We start from the raw sequence: 18,367 nt of genomic DNA on the forward strand, positions 1-18,367 counted from the left end.
CTTTGGAGAGCACCGGGATACATTTTTGAGTGTAGCATTGGCGGTGGGGATACCTGGAAGTGCTTGGCACTGCTGCTAGTTTTGCCGGCAGAACATGCAAACCAAAGTTAGCAGTTAGCCTAAGAGGAATGACAAGGAAATAGTGCACAATATCAAAAACTGATTGATATTCTCTTTCATAGGATTTCATGGAAGTCTACCCCCTACTAGTTTGTTCACGAGCTAACTTCTACAAAGGGACTCAGAAAATGACTTGGGGAAATCAATGGCAATAAACACTGTAACCCTCTCCAGTTTGCTCCCACTGAGGTATTCTGGCCTTTCCCTATACTGCCAACCCTACATAAGCCCTCTTGTCCCCAAAGGAAACAAGGCCATTTATTCATTTCAAGGATATCAGTGGGGTAAGACATGTACAAGAACATGCATCATATGTATGGCATATACAAGAACATGAACATACAATGATGATGTGCAAAACCAAGACCTCTGCAGATTGCACCATTCGTCACCTCCCTCCCAGCCCCTAATGAATCCTTTCTCTTCTCTTGCCTCCTTCTCTCCCTCCCTATACCCAATCCTATCCCCTATGAAGCCTTCTTTGCCCACCATCCACTTGACCTGGTGGAGGAAGCAGCAGCTGTCACTGATAAATGACAAGATTGAGGACTGAGATATGTGGCACTGGAGCCCTCGCATCTCGTGCCTGATGAGCTCCTGGGAGTGAGGCACAGCCTGTCTGTGCAGTCACTTTCACAACCTGGATAATGGTGGCTCTTCTCACACTCCCAGCCCTGGGGCTCCAGGATGTCCCTGGACAGAGGCCAAGAGGAATCCCGGAAGCCAGAAACTACCAGATATCTGTTCGCCAGGCCTGATGCAGGCCGGCCATTCCAGCTTCATGCATTCACTCACTTGTTCATTTAGTAAGTATGCATTATCTGTCTGGAGCCTGGGTTTTGCAAGATGCTTTTTGTCATAAAAGTGAACTAAATTGCCTTGCAGACATAGGTGTAAACAATGCACAGTAAAGCAATCTATTATGTGGTGAGGCCAAGGGACAAGCTCCTAACAGTTCTTACATCAACTCAATGTCATTCCCACGCATGTGTCTTTCTGCTCTTCCATGTGGAAAACCTGTTGAAGGCAAGGTCCATACCAGACCTTATTCATCTCCTTACACCAGGAACACTATCAACAGAATGTGTAGCCTTGAAAAACAGACGAGTTGAGGATTTACTGATAAAATAAAATAATGGATGATTGGTTACTTTTAAAAAAAAAAGTTATTTATTTGAAAGTCAGAGTTACACAGAGAGAGAAGGAGAGGCAGAGAGAGAGAGAGAGAAAGAAAGAAATCTTCCATCCTCTGGTTCACTCCCCAATTGGCTGCAACAGCTGGAGCTGTGCCCATCTGAAGCCAGGAGCCAGGAGCTTCCTCCAGGTCTCCCACATAGGTGTAGAGGCCCAAGGACTTGGGTCATCTGTTGCTGCTTTCCCAGGCCATAGCAGAGAACTGGATCAGAAGTGGAGCAGCTGGGACTCAAACTGGCACCCATATGGGATGCTGGCACTGCAAGCGACAGCTTTACCCACTATACCACGGTGCCAGCCCCGATTGGCTGCTTTTTAGATCCATGAGCCAAAGCTTGTGTTTCAGGTGCCATCCTTCAGGCCTCAGCAATGACCTAAAGGAGGACACACCCAAGGTCAAATGTGACAGGCCCTTGGAGGTCATCTACCAGGACCTCCTTGGATCTGCATTAACTGAGAGCACAAAATTGAGGAGATGACATTCAGAAGGGGTGTGGGGAAGCCCACTAGGAATGCAGGGGAAGCTCAGGTCACTGACAAGGGAAGATCCCAGGGGTGATGAAGCAGAGGCCTGGAGAGAGTCTATGAGACTGGAGAATCAACTTGGGGTCAGTGCAGTGAGGGACTGCGAGAACTTGGAATGGTGGCAAATGCCACCATTTATTCATGGGAGGTCCCTTCAGACTTTGTTCTAAGGCAAGGTCTAGGATAGAGAATGCTCACACTGGTGAAAATCTAATCTTTCTTATTGCTATATCTGAAATTAAAGACAAGAAGAGTTCACTAGGCTGATAGCATTCTACTTAGTACTCAAAATAAAAGGATATTGTGGGCCGGTGCTGCGGCTCACTAGGCTAATCCTCCGCCTTGCGGCGCCGGCACACCAGGTTCTAGTCCCGGTCGGGGCACCAGATTCTGTCCCGGTTGCCCCTCTTCCAGGTCAGCTCTCTGCTGTGGCCAGGGAAGTGCAGTGGAGGATGGCCCAAGTGCTTGGGCCCTGCACCCCATGGGAGACCAGGATAAGTACCTGGCTCCTGCCTTCGGATCAGCACGGTGCGCTGGCCATGGCGCTAGCCTGAGAGAGGGAAAAGATAAAGAGGTGTGTTATTATTCAAGAAAAGAGAACATTCTAGGGTGAATATAATCACCCCCTGTTAAATGTTCTAGTGAACCCACTCCACTGAGCTGCGTCAGCATGAATTGTGACTGCAGAGAGACTGGTCTCAGAGCAGATGTGAACGCAGAGATCACTGCTTAGCCTATCAATGAGTGTGCTTGCGAAAACGGTCATCAAGAGGCGAAAACAGCCTCCCAGGGAACCGGAACGGACAGATATAAGAAGACCACCATTTCTAAGAAATGAAAAAATGCAAGAACTTTGGACTCGGAGCAGTCTCCAAGCCAGCACCAGAAATATGGAACTCATTGCCAGCGTCTCACTGAATAACGAGGGCTGTGGGGGCTAAGGAAGGCATGCACAGGGTCAAGGCCAGCAGTGGGAGTGTGCGTCATCACAGGGATGATGCTCTTGTCAGTAATGCGAATCATTTCAGTCATGATGGTGATGGCAGAAGAACCTCACTGCATAGACTAAATGTCTTTCTGGGCCTTTGTATTACAGTGATGACAGCACGTTACTGTGTGTTTGCCTGTGTGTTTTGTTACTTGGTGTTTGCCTGTGATTGCTGGCGCCCAGCTCCTAAAACCCTTGGAATCTCTGGTGAGGTGATAGGAGTATCTTTTGGTATGTACAGCAAGCCCCTTGAGACCACACCTCAGTGTCTGCTAATGAAGTGACTTCTGTTGGGTCCTCTAGAGAGCTTCAAGATTGGGGCGTGGTCTCCAGAAAGACCTCGCACATGGTTAGGGCTGGAGACTGAGTTCCACCACCAATGGCCAATGATTCAGTCATGTCTACATACTGAAATCTTGTACAAGGAGTATAGCGAAGCACAGAGAAGTTAATAATTTACTTCAAGGTTATGCAACCTGAATTTTATTGAGATAATATGCACATGTATAATTCTTCTATATCACTAATAACAGTTTTGAAGACCACTTTAAGTGAGTAAAAATCATTCTTTTATGTAAAAACATTCCTGGATAGTGGCCCAAGCGTCATTTTATTTGGAGACACTTCAAGCCTCTGCTTGGCCCACACAGAAAGAAGCCCCTGGGCACGAGCAGAACCTGAGACGGAGCCCTGAGCCAGCGTGCTTGCAATCAGCAATTCCAATCATCTTTTGATATCATTTTGTGTCTCCCTTGTAATACAAATAAAATTGTCTCCTTCTAGAAGAGGAGCTTGGGTTAACATTTTTTTTTTTTTTGGTCATGCTTGAACAGCAATTCCCCAGTGGAGAAGACCTATCACTGCCCCATCTGTCAAATTGTCTGTCCAAGATTGCAGGCTGCTGTCCTGTGCTTCTCCTGCAGGGTTTGTGCCTCCTCTCCTGGGACACCTTGCGTAGGAGGTGGTTCACACACACGCTGTGTCTCTGGCCATTGCCCCCTCAGGTTCTCTCAGAGTTATGCACAATGGGACCCCTACATTTCTGAGTAAGAACATAGAACACAACATAGGAGCTGTGGTCAGGAGGGATCCTGGTGCTTCCCTTGTTCTGCCATGAGCAATGTGATGCATTGAAGGATATGGAAGCCTAGATGTCCCCCAGAGCAGCCGTGTACCTCATATAAGAACACCCAGATATCCTGACACCCAAGGGCTGGGCTGAACTCTGGGACTGATGAATTCATAGTTACATTTTGGAAAGGTGAAGGAGCCAGGCTTCGTCCTCAGTCAGCACACGGCTGAGCACCAAGTTGCTAACACTGATCTGTGGGGATGCTGCTGGCAAAAAAAATAAGCAAGAGCCTGGTGAGGTTCTGCAGGGAAGAGTTTATTCTTTCACAGCACAGAATAGGGGAGCCGACCATGTAGGAGAAAATTCAGCACCTTCCGGAGGAAGATCTCAGCATCTCCGAGCCAGGGCATGGCCAGCGAGGAAGGAAGGTGGGGAAGCAGCAGGCTGGCACGAGTGTCCTGCACTTTGGTTCCTCCAGCCCTGCTTGTCTGCGCTCCTCATGGCCCAGGTCAGCAGCAGCCGGAGCCCCCAGACTGCTGGCCGCTGCCACCGCCGCCGCTGCTGCCACAGCAGCCACTGCCGCTGCTGCTGCCGCCACCACAGCTGCTGCCGCCGCCGCTGCTAATGCTACAGCAGCTACTGCTACAGCAGCTACTGCCACCACCACTGCTGCAGCAACCAGAGCTCTGGTGTCGGCGACGAAGGGACCGGCGGGGTCGGTGGTGGCTCAGGCAGCAGCCGCCGCCCCCGGAGCTGCAGCAGCCCCCGGAGCTGGAGCCGCAGCAGGAGGACACCGGAGGGCATTTGGGGGGACATTTTGGGGATTGGCACTTAGGAGGGGGCTGGCACTGCTTCTGGCTCTGCTGGCTGGACATCTTCGAGGGGAAGTCCGTGAACCTAAGGAGAAATGGAAGAGATGGAAGAGATGGAAAGACGGCCGCACAGCTATCAAGCCACTCTGTCCTTCCTGGAGATGCTCACTCTGACACAAGGTTCTTTGTAATCTATAAGCTGAATGTGGAAACGAATATGCAGTAAAATCTAGTGCAGTAAAAGCTCCTTCCCTCGCAATTCTTTGCTGCCCCCACTGAAAAACACTGACCATCTTCCCACATGAGCTCCAGAATCAGCCCCGTTATAAAGCTTCCTAAGCACTTGGTAACACGGCTGGTTGTGTGTTTTGAAACTTTCCTGGGATGGATCAGTAGATGGATCAGGAAAAGCTCTTGCCGACCCCGACTCTGGCGGCACAAGGCCCATGACTTGTCGGCTTGTTCCTTCTCTTCTACCTTTACCCCCTGGTTCTATTGGTGTCCGTTTCCAGGCTGGGACACAGTCCCACAGCCAGCTCCCGGCCGGATGCTCAGAAGTCAGGAAAGGCTGGCATTGACAAAGTTACACAAAGCCAGCCCAGGCCTGGTTCAACCGCAGTTTGGAGAACCTCTGCCAGCAGCTCCCTTCTCCCCCGGGAACTCCTTCCTCCTCCCTGCCTTCCTCTGCCCTCTCCCCACCCAGCGCTGCCCACAGCCTGACACTCACCTGATCAGTGGAGGAAGTGGAAGCTGTCAGTGGAAGGCTGAGGACTGAGGAGCAGGGCGCTGGAGCCCTTTTATCCTGGGCCTGATGAGCCCCTGGGAGTGAGGCACGGCCTGTGTATGCAGACCAGTCACTTTCACAACCCAGATGAGGGCGGGTCCTCACACTCCCAGCCCTGGGGCCCCCGGGGACCTCTGGGGAGAGAGGCTAAGAGGAATCTGGAAGCTAGAGACTGCCCAGGTATCTGCTCCACAGACCTGATGCAGTCCAGCCATTCCACATTCATGCATTCACTCATTCATTAATTCAATAAATATGTACTGTCTTTCCTGGGCCCATAATTTTGCAAGATATCAATGACACAAATATGACACAGAATGCTCTGAGTTCCTTGCCATCTCAGAGCATGAATGTATAAGCAAGGATCTGTAAGTTTCTGGGCTATGTGGTCTTGGTCTTTGGTCCGGGTCCCTTATAGCTTTTCTCCAGAACAGTTTCATAAGCTTTCTACATGTCTTTCCAACCTAGGAGCCATTCGAGTGTAGCCTATGTTTTATTCAGCCCTGAATTCTATGTGCTTGGGACAGTATCTGGCACAAGAAGCAGAGGATGAAGACTGGACATCAGGGAACAGGAAGGCGGGCATTTCCAGAGCACAGAGGCAGGGATTCCAGCCACAGTATGGCAGGTCTTCTGTTTTCGGAATCCAAGACAGATTCCCAGGGAGGCTTAACGTTATTTCCACTAATACTGAATATTAATTCCCAAGAGATAAATTGGGAGCATGACTCCTGGGAACGAGGTCAGATTGGCAGTGTGGACTAGAAGGGGAATCCACCGGGGAGTGAAGACCTTGGCAAGCCTTGACGACCCCGGAAGGTAGCAGCCACGTGGAGGGTGTGGTGCCACCATCCCAGGAGAGGGGGGCTTGCAAAGGGGTCTGGGAGAGAGATAAATGCTATTTTGAACTTGGAAGTTCTAACAGTCTTTTTGCCTCAGGGCTGAAGCTGAGGGCTGAATTAGAATAACTACATTATTAAGCTGTTGCATGTCTATAGGTAGGCTCTCCTAGCAAGAAAAATAGAATAAAGGATTTCTTTCACTTGACATTAGTTCAGCACCTACTAATTGGTAAACAGGGTTACATTGCTGTGAATAAGGAATCCTCATTAACTTTAATGAGCACATATTGTAGTTGGGCTGTTGGTTTTTGTTTGTTTCTGTATTTTAAGAAAACAGTAATTCTAGAGAAATTTGCCAGGCTTTCATGGTCATGTATGAGAGAGCATCACATTATGCAGGCTGGATCGGATCCTTGGTAATTAATTAACAATGTGAAGGCGTGTGAGAGGCTGCACCCACTGACGGAGAACGTGCACACTACGAGGAGACAGGGTTGAATAAGAGGCAGAATCAGGTGGAACCGAATGGGTAGGCAAAGTTGAGAGGCTTAGTGGAAAAAAAATCAAGAGAAAATCCTGGCATTCTGGGAGAAATGGAGAAAGAAATTTCAAAAGATGAACGCATGGAGATGGGGTCCATTAATGGCATTGGAAATACTTGTTCAATGGCAAGGGCTGAAACCATAGTAATTTCAGAAAGGATTAGAGCAAGTGGAACAAAGATCACTATTTCCAAGGATTTAAGAGGTGGAGAATGAAATCGTGGTTCCCAGAGCCTGTGGAGGGTGTGAGGGGGGAGGGGAGGGAGCACGGTCAGCAGGTGTAAGGGTCCCATTGGAGAGGAGGAATAATCTCTCGTGTCCTATGACACAGGAAGATAACTATGGGTGACAACAATTAACTGAATATTTCAAAATAGAGAAAAGGTTGAATGGCACCAACAGAAAGAAAGGCTAAACATCTGTGACGGTGGATATGCCCATTACTTGGATCTGATGATTACAAAACATGTTAATGTACTGATATGTCACATTGAATCTGTAACCATGTATAATTATCATGTGTCAGATACAGATATTCAAAAAGAGAAAAAAGTCTGTTCTCTTGAAATCAATTTTTTTTAGATTTATTTATTTATTTGAAAGTCAGAGTTACACAGAGAGAGGAGAGGCAGAGAGAGAGAAAGGTCTTCCATCAATGTTTCACTCCCCAGATGACTGCAACAGCCAGAGCTGTGCCGATCCGAAGCCAGGAGCCAGGAGCTTCTTCCCAGTCTCCCACGTGGGTGCAGGGGCCCAAGGACTTGGGCCATCCTCTACTGCTTTCCCAGGCCATAGCAGAGAGCTGGACTGGAAGTGGAGCAGCCGGGAAGCGAACTGGCGCCCATATAAGATGCCAGCACTGCAGGCGGCGGCTTTACCCGCTACGCCACAGTGCTGGACCCCAGATTATTTTTAATAGATGGTTTTAATAGATCTCTTCATCCATGGGAAGACACTTACAAGAAATAGGAAATGCTTTCTGACCTTCTGGTGCAGGCAGCAAGTCTAGAATGACATATCGGAGAGAACACCATTTTACTGAGAGCTGCTTTCAGAGAGGATGGGCCAAAGAGGCAGTTGGAAGGATCTCTGTGGGTTTGGGTCCAGGCCACCTCTGGGCTCTGTTCCAGTTCTATACCCACATCTGGCTCACTGGATGGATTGGACTCTTTCTTGTGTTCCAAAGACTTCAACACTTCTCCTTTCCAGCTCAGGTGTCAACCATTAAAGATAACATCTATGGAGTACCACATACTGTAAGCCAGGGCCTCTCCAGTCATTGCACATGCTGTGGTTACCTAATGTCCACGGCAGCCTATATATACAACAGTAAAGATTGTGGAGACTGAGGCAAAAACACATTAAGAAACTTATTCCAAGTCCCAGAATTGGTGCTAGACCAGAGATTAAGATCCAAGCATTCTGGGCAAGGTTTTAGCCTTTGGGAAGCAGCAAGTGATGACTCAAGTGTTTTGGTCTCTGACACCCATACAGTAGACCCAGACTGAGTTTCTAACTCCTGGCTTTGGCTTGATCCAGTCCTGGCCATTGCCGTCATTTGGACAGTGAACCAGCAGATGGTTACCCTCTCTTTCTCTATCTCTCTCTCAAATAAATGATTTTTAAATGAAAATTTGAAAAAAAATTGTCAAAGCTACAAAGAAGCATTACGACCACTTTTTCTTGTTCAATTTTAAAATGTTTAAATTTTGTATTCGCATCGAATACTTGAACATTTTTTAAGGGATACTATACAATATTTCAACACATATACATAGCTTCAACCAGTTATACCAGGAAACCAGACTCTATGTTTCCTTATCTGTTCTTCATGTTTGTAGCCGATCTGTTTCTCTGTTTCAATTATTTATGTGGAATCCTACTTCTCTGTTTCAATTGTTTATACCAACTATAATGTATCAGCATGAGCCATGGTCACTCTCAATGTGCTACACAACACCAGAATGTTCTACATTCGTCCCACTGTGTTTTGGTACCCATTACCCAGTCTCCCGCACTACAGCCTTCCCCTCCCTCCTGGCCTCTTGGTAATCAGTATTTTGAATTCATTTTGTGTGTGTGTGTGCGTGCGTGTGTGTTTAACTTCCAATATGAGAGGGAACATGTGATATTTGGCTTTCTGTGTCTGCCTTATTTCACTTAACTTACAGATCTCTAGTTCCATTTATTTTGCTGGATATGTCAAGATTTTATTTTTTGTGGCAGAATAATATGACACTGTATACGTGTAGCACATGTTCTTTATCCATTGATGCACATTTAGGTGATTCTAAATCCTGACTGTTACGAGTACATCTGCAATGTAGAGGCTATGTGATTTTCAGGGTGGGTTGGCATCGCCCCCAAGGCACCAGCTACAGAACGGACATTGTGATCTAAAATGGCTGAGGTATGGCCAGGGTATGGCAGGAATGACATAACTAGGAGAACCAAAGGTAACCACTACACAGAGCAGGAGGACCACCCTAAGGAGAATGGTGTGGAGATTCCTCAAAACCCTTCAAACAGACCTACCATCCGACCTCACTCTCCCGCTGCTGGGTCTATAACTGAAGGAAATGAAATCAGCACGTGGAAGAGAGACCTGATCTCCCAACCACTTTCCTTCAGTTTTCCTTCCTTCTAAATCTGGCTGAAGAAACGAATTCTGACTCACTTGTCACAATGGTTTTTCATAAAGGGGCATACAGACCCTTTTCATTTTGAAGGAAAAAGTAGCCATCAGAGAGCTAGGTAAATAGTTGGTAACAAGCAAGACACAAAGATCCTAGAAATGGAAGAGTCCTTGTTCTTCAAGAAATGCAAATGATTTTTTTTTATTTGACAGGAAGAGTTACAGACAGTGAGAGAGCAAACTTTTGCGTCATTTTTTCCAACCCTTTGAACCCCAGCCCAAGATACCTCAGTATCCTGCTGTCCCCCCAAAGCCACCCTCCTTCCCCTCCCACCCACATAGCCTTTTTTTTTTTCAAAAGTTTAGGTTGCAGAGTGACATGTGCCCGACATACAGAGCATGCACACGTACAAACATACCATGACAGTCACCACCCCACAGGTCTCACCTACAAAGCAGACATCCTAACATGTGATGCCCAAGGTATGGCCAGGGGAGGTCAGGAATGGAATGAGTATGAGACCAGAGGTGACCACACCCCACCACATAGAGCAGGAGCACCACCCAGCACCACTCACCTCTAGGACACTCCTTCTAGTGACCCCGGTCCCTTAAACACCTGGGGGAACATAATGAGAATCTTGACAAGTTTGTCTAGTCTGAAACTTAAGAGAATTCTTTTTTTTTTTTAATAACATTTTGTTTATTTATTTGAGAGGTAGAGTTATAGACAGAGAAGGAAAGACAGAGAGAAAGGTCTTCCATCCAACGATTCACTCCCCAGATGGCCTCAATGGCCAGAGCTGAGCAGATCCAAAGCCAGGAGCCAGGAACTTCCTCTGGGTTTCCCACATGGGTGTAGGGGCCCAAGGACTTGGGCCATCTTCCGCAGCTTCCCAGAAAAATTATCTCTTGCGGTCTTCACTGAGTTGTAAATGGAACTCAGTTTGGTGTTCTAATAACATCCTTCTGTATGTGCTTTCTTAGTTCCATTGTGGAGATTCCTGTTCTTATTCTGTTGTGGAAATTTCTCTTTCAATTCCTTGGCTATAGAGAACGTGAAAAGGATACAGATCTGTGAATCAGAGGATGCAGATCAAAGCCTGCTCTAAACGTGCAGCTAATTGATGAATTTGCCTTAGATAACAGATATGCTTTCTATGAAACAATGCGAGAACAAGACAGTTTACACTAGATCCAAGGCTAAAACTTTAATCCTAAAAGTCATCTTGTCCTTCGATGACCTCTTTGTTCCCTTCCGAATGTCCCAGCCCTCCTTTAAGCCATGTCCCCAGTAACAACAGTCCCAGAGGGTAGGGTCACATTGTCAGAAACTTGGATCTGGTCACACAATCCTCAACAGAAGGACTATTCTATTATGAGATTTCTTTTTCTTCTTCTTCTTTTTTTTTTTTTTTTTGAGATTCATTTATTTATTTGAAAGGCAGGGTTATATAGGTAGAGGCAGAAAGAGAGAGAGAGAGAGAGAGAGAGAGAGAGAGAGAGAGAGAAGAGAGGCTTTCCATCAACTGGTTCACTCCCTAAATGGGCAAAATGGTCAGAGCTGAGCTGATCCAAAGCCAGGAGCCAGGAGCTTCTTCCAGGTCTCTCACATAGACGCAGAGGCAGAAGCACTTGGGTCATCTTCTACTGCTTTCCCAGGCCATGGCAGAGAACTGGATTAGAAGTGGAGCAGCTGGGACTTGAATAGGCACCCATATAGGATGCTGGCACTGCAAGCAGCAGCTTTATCCTCTGCATCGCAGCACTGACCCCCATAATGATATTTCTAGTCCAAGAGCATGTTGAAAGCTTAAAAATTTTCCCTGAACTCTTTTCTTAATCTTCTATGGCAGAACGAGAAGAGGTCAATTAAGAAAACAGTATTATTTAAAGATGAGGGAGCTACAGAAACGGAGGAGGCTTGAGTAAGAGCAGAGTACTCCTAGTAGATAATCTTCCTCACAATGAGTTCCCTCTCCAAGTTTGGTGGCGGGGTTGCAGGAGGCTATCTCTCCATCTTTTCACACAGCTTTCTACCGTGTGGCAGAAGTTACCTTTCCCCAAACCCAGGAAGGCTCCCCAGCATATATTCTGGAATTCCAAAGATCACAGAGAGAGAGAGCTAAATACCTGTTTCCACATCTTCCAAATTTCCATTCAACTGTCAGAATATTTATCTCATCTACAAATCATTACCAGCAAGAATTCCATGTACTTGGAGGTTACACCTGCCATTTACGTGGCCTTAGGCAACTTGTGGCTTCCCTAGAATACACACAGCAGAGTCGAGTCCCGATCTGCCCATTTCCCCCAGAAAAATAACAGAGAGCAATAGTGGGGACCAATGTAATACAGCGCTCAGCCACTAGTCACTCTGCTCCCCCAAACACTTCTCTCTCAGACTCTGGCAAACCTCTTTTCTCCTTGGAAGGCAAGAGGGGCCGTGAATCAGAAACACGGATGAGAGGAGACAGCAAGGAGAACACAACAGCTCAATGTCCCTAGCGGTTCAAATGGTCTGCGAATGGTACTATTTCATTTAATCCTTACAATAACGCAGCAAGGAAGAAACGATATTTCTCTTTTACAAGTGAAGAAGTCAAGACCCATTGAAGCTAAAATACCTTGCCTAAATTCACTGCTCCAGGAGGTAGTAGTAGTGAAATTATAATCCAGAGGCATTTGACTCAAAGCTTGTGTTCTTCCCACCATAGCACAAGAGGAGAGTTTACTGGTGAACTTTATACAATGTATCCTATACAATAAGGGAATTGGCATTAGGATTGCTTGAATTGAGCAGACACCTGTCAGTTATCTTTTATAGAAAACTTCCAATATTTTATAATCATTTTGTGTTTGATGTAGCATTTTTGTAACGCAGGTCACACCATGAAACAGCGGCACACAGGGCAGGACTCAACAATTGAGTTAACCTAGGAAACAAGAGGTTTTATAAAATGAAACTATTTTCTCTGCATCAGGACTTTCAGACCCTCTGTTAAGTGATCACACATGACCATAGTCAGGCGGCTCATCACAATGCTGTCTCAGACCACGCATGCTCTCCTGATGGATTTGAACATGGAAGCCATTTTTGTGGTGGATTTATGGAACTCATACTATGCATATTAGAATTTCAGAGACCTGATCAAACCTGTAGATCCCAGTAATGGTAGGACATATTATTCAGATAAACTCTCACACTAAAGCAACAGCTTAACATAACCTTTAACCTTTAAACTTTTAATTTAAAGGTTAAAATCAAAATGGAGGCCCCTGCCACTCATGTGGAGTTCCTGGCTTCTGACTTCATTCAGCCTAGCCTAGCCCAGGCCATTGCTGAACCTCTACCTTCCAAATAAATAAATAAATCTTTAAAAAAGAAAGTATTTAAAAATAAATGAATAATGCAAACCTATATATTTATATTTATACAAACACATGCATCCCTATGGATATGTGTGTACTACATGTGTGTAGGTATAGATTCATTACACTCTTGTGTTTTTGTGTGCATACCTCTGTCTATGTGTGTATGTGCGAGCACACTCACATTCATACACATTACTTAGGGATAGGAATTACTAGGCTAGAATGAAAGAAAAAAACAGAAACCAGAGAAAGGGGTGGAGCAAGCTGTCTGCTCTAAGGGTTAAATCAAGCTCATCAGATTTCCTTTTGGTGCCCTTGCTAGTTGAGGAGGAAGTCAGAGCCCAGACCCCCAACAGGATGGAGAGTTGGGTGGGAGAGCCACCATCCCGGGGTCAGCTGGCCCACTCCCAGGGTGAGGCTGGACCAGAAGACTCTGGCTGCTCACACAGCCGCTGTGATCCAAGCACACTGTGCCCATGTCTTTGGGGAAAGAACAGGGGACAGGAACATCTCTGGAGAGGAGGCCCTCAGTGGCTGCCACAGGGACATTTTCAAACAAGTGATGCCTGTCTGCACTCTGTGTGGTTGAGGTGCTGCATCTCTCTGGCTCAGGAAGATTTGAAGGTAGACTCGCCATAGTTGTCCTGACCCCAGCCTCCTCCTGCTACCCAAGTTGCCCATCTTTCCTCTGTGTTCCCATGAGGTCTTATTTACTGTACTCGACATCCTCTGTGTGGCTTAAGCAGAAGACTACGGATTCCTCAGAGACAGGGGCAGGTATTCTTCATCTTGGTCTTCCCCAGGCCCAGCCCTGAGTCCAGAGTGCTTATTGCATAGGCGCTTATTCAATGAGTGATTACACCTTCCTGAGGGTGCGGACACTGAGGAGGAGAATCCCAAGTGAACAAGGAAGGTGACTCCTGAGATATGAGGCCAAACTCCACCTCCTCCAGGGCTGCCCAGGGCCTCCTTGGTAGCTCCCCAGACAACAAATGCCCAGTCATGGGATGATGTAATTCATGTTTTGCAGGAGTGCTGTGCTAGAAGGCATGGAGTTTTCCTGAAGAGCCCCTACAGTACAAAAGGAGCAGCGTGGGAGTCAGCGGGGACAGGAGCAGCATGAGGACAAGAGGCCACACAGTGGTGGGAACCAAAGGGCTTCAACTGCTGTGAGCAAGAGAATGGGCTGTGAGGATGGAAGTCCTGTCCTGAGTCCCGACCCATCAAACCTGGAACCATCAGATCTGAGTTCTATCCCATCATACCCGGAACCATCAGATCTGAGTCCTGCCCCATCATATCTGGAACCATCCAGACCTGAGTCCTGCCCCACCATACCCAAAGCCACCCGGATCTGAGTCCTGCCCCATCATACCTCGAACCATCAGATCTGAGTCCTGTCCCACCATACCCAGAACCATCTGGACCTGAGTCCTGCCCCATCGTCCTGCCCCACCATACCTGGAACCATTCAGATTTGAGTCCTGCCCCACCATACCCAGGACCAACCAGGTCATTCCTGTGATTTCTCTGAACTCCAGTTTTCTCATCCCTTACACTGGAGCAGGAAGGATATCAATATTTCCTTTCCTATTGCATCCTGCTGCCTTTTAAATGAGGTCATGGATTTAAATTGCCTGGGGATGGGCATTGGACCTAATGGTTAGGACACTGGCTAAGATGCATGAGTCCCTCATCAGGGTGCTTGGTATCAATGCCTGGCTGCAGCTCCTGACTCCAGCTTCCTGCTAATGAAGACTCTGAGAGGTAGCGGTGATGGCTGAAGTAGTTGGGTTTCTGACATCCACATAGGAGACCCTGCCCCCAGCTTTGATTCCAGTTCAGCTGCAACCACTGTGACATTTTGGGGGTTAGGGGAGCACCAGCATATAGGAGCACTCTATCCCTCTCTGTTTCTCTCTCTCTCTCTCTCTCTCCCCCCCCATCCCTCCCTCCCTCTGAAATAAATAAATCGCTTGGCAATTTAAAAAAGAGCATGTAAACCAGATTTACCTTGCAGTTCTTAGTTATCATCACAGTAGAATCTAAAAGTAGATGTGGAAAGTAAAAGAAGCACAAAGTGAAGAGAAGTGGAAGACAAAACTCAGTTTCTTTGTCAGAAATCAGATTCTCAAAAGTCATGGGGCCCAGAATCCCTCCATGCATTGGAATTCAAGTTCTAGTGTGGGGGACAGTCACACCCTAGTTGCACCCTCGTGTAAACCTGGCTAAAGTCTGACCTACCATTAATGAGACTTCAGACAAGTTGTCTAGGCTTAGGTGTCTCAATATCCCAGCAACTGAGTATAGAAAGTGTATCTACCTCTTGAGTAATAAATGAGACCCAAATATTCTTCCAACAAATACACATTAACTGTTTGTTACCTGCCAGATGCTGTTCTAGGCACAGGGCATACAAATAGTCAATAAGAAACACAAGGGCCCTGATTCCATTCTAACAAAATGCAAAACACTAGGAAATAAATATGTCATATAGTTTTAAGTAGTATAACAATCTAGAAAGAAAAATAAAGTAAGGTAGGATGATGAGCAGGGTCTGAGCACTCTCTGAGTCAGGGCTGTCAGAGGTGGGGTCCATGGAGTCCTTAGCACTATGACAGCTCGATGAATAGTAGACATTATTTACATTGGATTTTTTTCTGTCTGAAAAATCCATGGAAGCTAAGCCCATGAGTCTTTCCTGGTGCTTCTGGGGTCATCAGATTGGATTCACACAATATAGGAAAGAGCCCTTAAGACAAACACAAAAATGGGGAAAAGTCATCCCTTTATTTGACAAGAACAGGGTGAGTGCCACCCTGTGCTTGGCTCTGGAGACATCAGAGAGAAGAAGGCCTGGTCCCAGCTCTTCCCCAGTGTCATGATGAACAGGTCTCAGAGCAGAGCACCTGTGTGGGCTGCACACGAGGCTGCCCATGGGGATGTCTGAGACTATTACTCAGTGCCTGCCTTGCTCAGCCCTTTGGTGCTGCAGACACTATTCCACCCCCTCTTCTCTTACCGTGGCTCAGCCCACCCTAACATGACACGGCAGACGTGGTCATCAGGTCACCAGCTGCCATCAGCTGGGTGGAGATGCTTATACAGACGGCAGGGAATGTTATCTGAGTAGGACATCTTCCCAGCCAACTTCTGTCTGGGGACCTGGTCTAGACTCCCCCTTCACGTCAAATGCTGACTCCAGGTGGGAAACCGTCATCTGGGTGCCCCACTCCCTATGCCCCTTCAAGGGAAACAAGTGGTTTATCCATCAAACGCTGCCCTGTCTCCACTGTCTTAGGAAGATATTCTCTCTGCACTCTGAGGAGAATCTGCATAATGGAAGTACAGACTATTAGAGCTGGACAAGGCTCTCAGTAATCATCCTGCCCCACCTCCCCATTTTGTTAAAAGAGTTATTTATTTATTTGAAAGGCAGAGTTACAGAGAGGCAGAGGCAGAAGCAGAGAGAGAGAAAGGTCTTCCATCCATTGGTTCACTTCCCACATGGCCGCAACAGTCAGAACTGGGCTGATCTGAAGCCAGGAGCCAGGAGCTGCTTCTGGGTCTCCCACATGGGTACAGGGGCCCAAGCACTTGGGCCACTTTCTATTGCTTTCCCATGCCATAACAGAGATCTGGACTGGAAATAGAGCAGCCAAGTCTTGATCTGGCACCTATATGGGATGCTGGCACTGCAGGCAGTAGTGGCTTTACCTGCTACACCACAATGCCGGCGCCTCTGCCTCCCCATTTTAGAGAGGATGAAACAGACCCAGAGACAAAGTGGCTTCTTCAGTGTCACAAAGGGAATTAGTGGCAGAGATGGGAGATAACAGACACGAGAAGCTGTGAGACACTGGTCCTTTGTAATGTCAGGTCACTCATTCTCATAATTTTATCCATAATGAAAATCTTGTTGCATTTTATTATAGGACTAAACATTTCACATTGTAAGAAGCCCTTGATACTTTTCATCTGATTCCTCTGTCACCCTCTTCCTTTCTACTTAGTGACACAACCCCTCCAACCAAGGACAGAACCTGGTGGCTTAGCACATCGTGTACCTTAGATGTGCTGGGTGCTGTTGTATGTGGCTTGATGGCACACAGCCTCTGAGCGGAGGGATCACGTATCTCACCTGGACCCACAGAGCTAGCAAACAGATCTGCCTGGCTCGCAAGTCCAGATGTCACCACAGCCCTACCTGCTGCTCCTCCATCACTCACCAGGTAGCTCAGATCAGACATTGCATCGCTCCAGCAGGAGAGCAGCACAAGATGCCCAGCACGCAGCAGGCCCCAATAAATCAAAACTGCTTCTCTCTGCCCTTCCATTTTGCAGTCAAGAATAAATGGATTACTGTTGCTTATCTTCTGGGTATTCAACAATACTGGTTATACTTTCATATAGAGTATATGTATAGTATATGTGTAAGACTCAAACACTGAGATGTGCATGGCTATTTTTAGCAGTCTCTTTTGGGAAACATTATATATATATATATATATATATATATATATATGCATGTGTGTGTGTGTGTGTGTGTGTGTGTGTACACCAACCTTACCTATCAATAATTTTGACAGAGGCTTTTCCTGGAAGCAAAAACATTATAAAAACTATCTTGGCCAAGGAAAGGGTTGGATTCTATTCAGTGGACTTTTCTATTCCAGAGAAATTGTTGGATAGTATACTCGTCCTAGATCCCAGGGCGGCAGCACCTCAGGCTGTTGCCAGTTTCCCATGGGGTTGGTTCTGTGTTCCGGACTTGCATTCTCCCTGAATCATTCAGTGTTAAGTGTCCGAGACATATTGAAAAGGGACTAGAAGTGGGGAAATCTGGATTGTTTTACATAAGATCCGCTGCATCAAGATGTCGTGTGTTATTTTGAAAATGGGCTATGGTAGCACTTTCATTTAACATAAAAAATGTCTTGAAAATGAGTATTCTGGAAGTCACATCTCTGGACCAGCAATTACAGAGATAAAATAGCCAGGATTACTCAGTGTGAAGTTCCTACACTGGGAGACAAAAATCACCTACTGCTGGCATTTGAAGTCCTGTCACTCAGGATATGACCCAAGCTGATATTTCACAGACGTGACAACTAGAACCTGAGATGGGGAGGTTACCTGTGGTAGGGCTGGGAGAGAGCAATGTAACTAAAACCACTGGGAAATTGTTTCAGAGTGGCCTTTACATGCTCTAAAAAGCGTGAATATCTTTCTGTAGAGAAAGATAAACTTTCAGAGCCACAAATCATTTGTATCACCTGCCTGCTTGAAATTTCACAGTGGCTGCTTGGACAGCTCCACTGACGATGCTGTGCTCCACGGTATCACCAAGCCCTCCCGCCCTTCGGCCTCCTCTGTTCCTCTCTCTGGTCACCCAGCTCTCTCTGCTTGTCAAGTTCTCTCCTCCCACAGAGCCCTGGCCTCTGCACAGAGAAGTCCCCTCTCATTGCTCTGCAATCA

The sequence above is a fragment of the Oryctolagus cuniculus genome, chromosome 7, assembly GCF_964237555.1.
Source record: "Oryctolagus cuniculus chromosome 7, mOryCun1.1, whole genome shotgun sequence".
In the NCBI taxonomy this organism is placed as follows: domain Eukaryota; kingdom Metazoa; phylum Chordata; class Mammalia; order Lagomorpha; family Leporidae; genus Oryctolagus; species Oryctolagus cuniculus.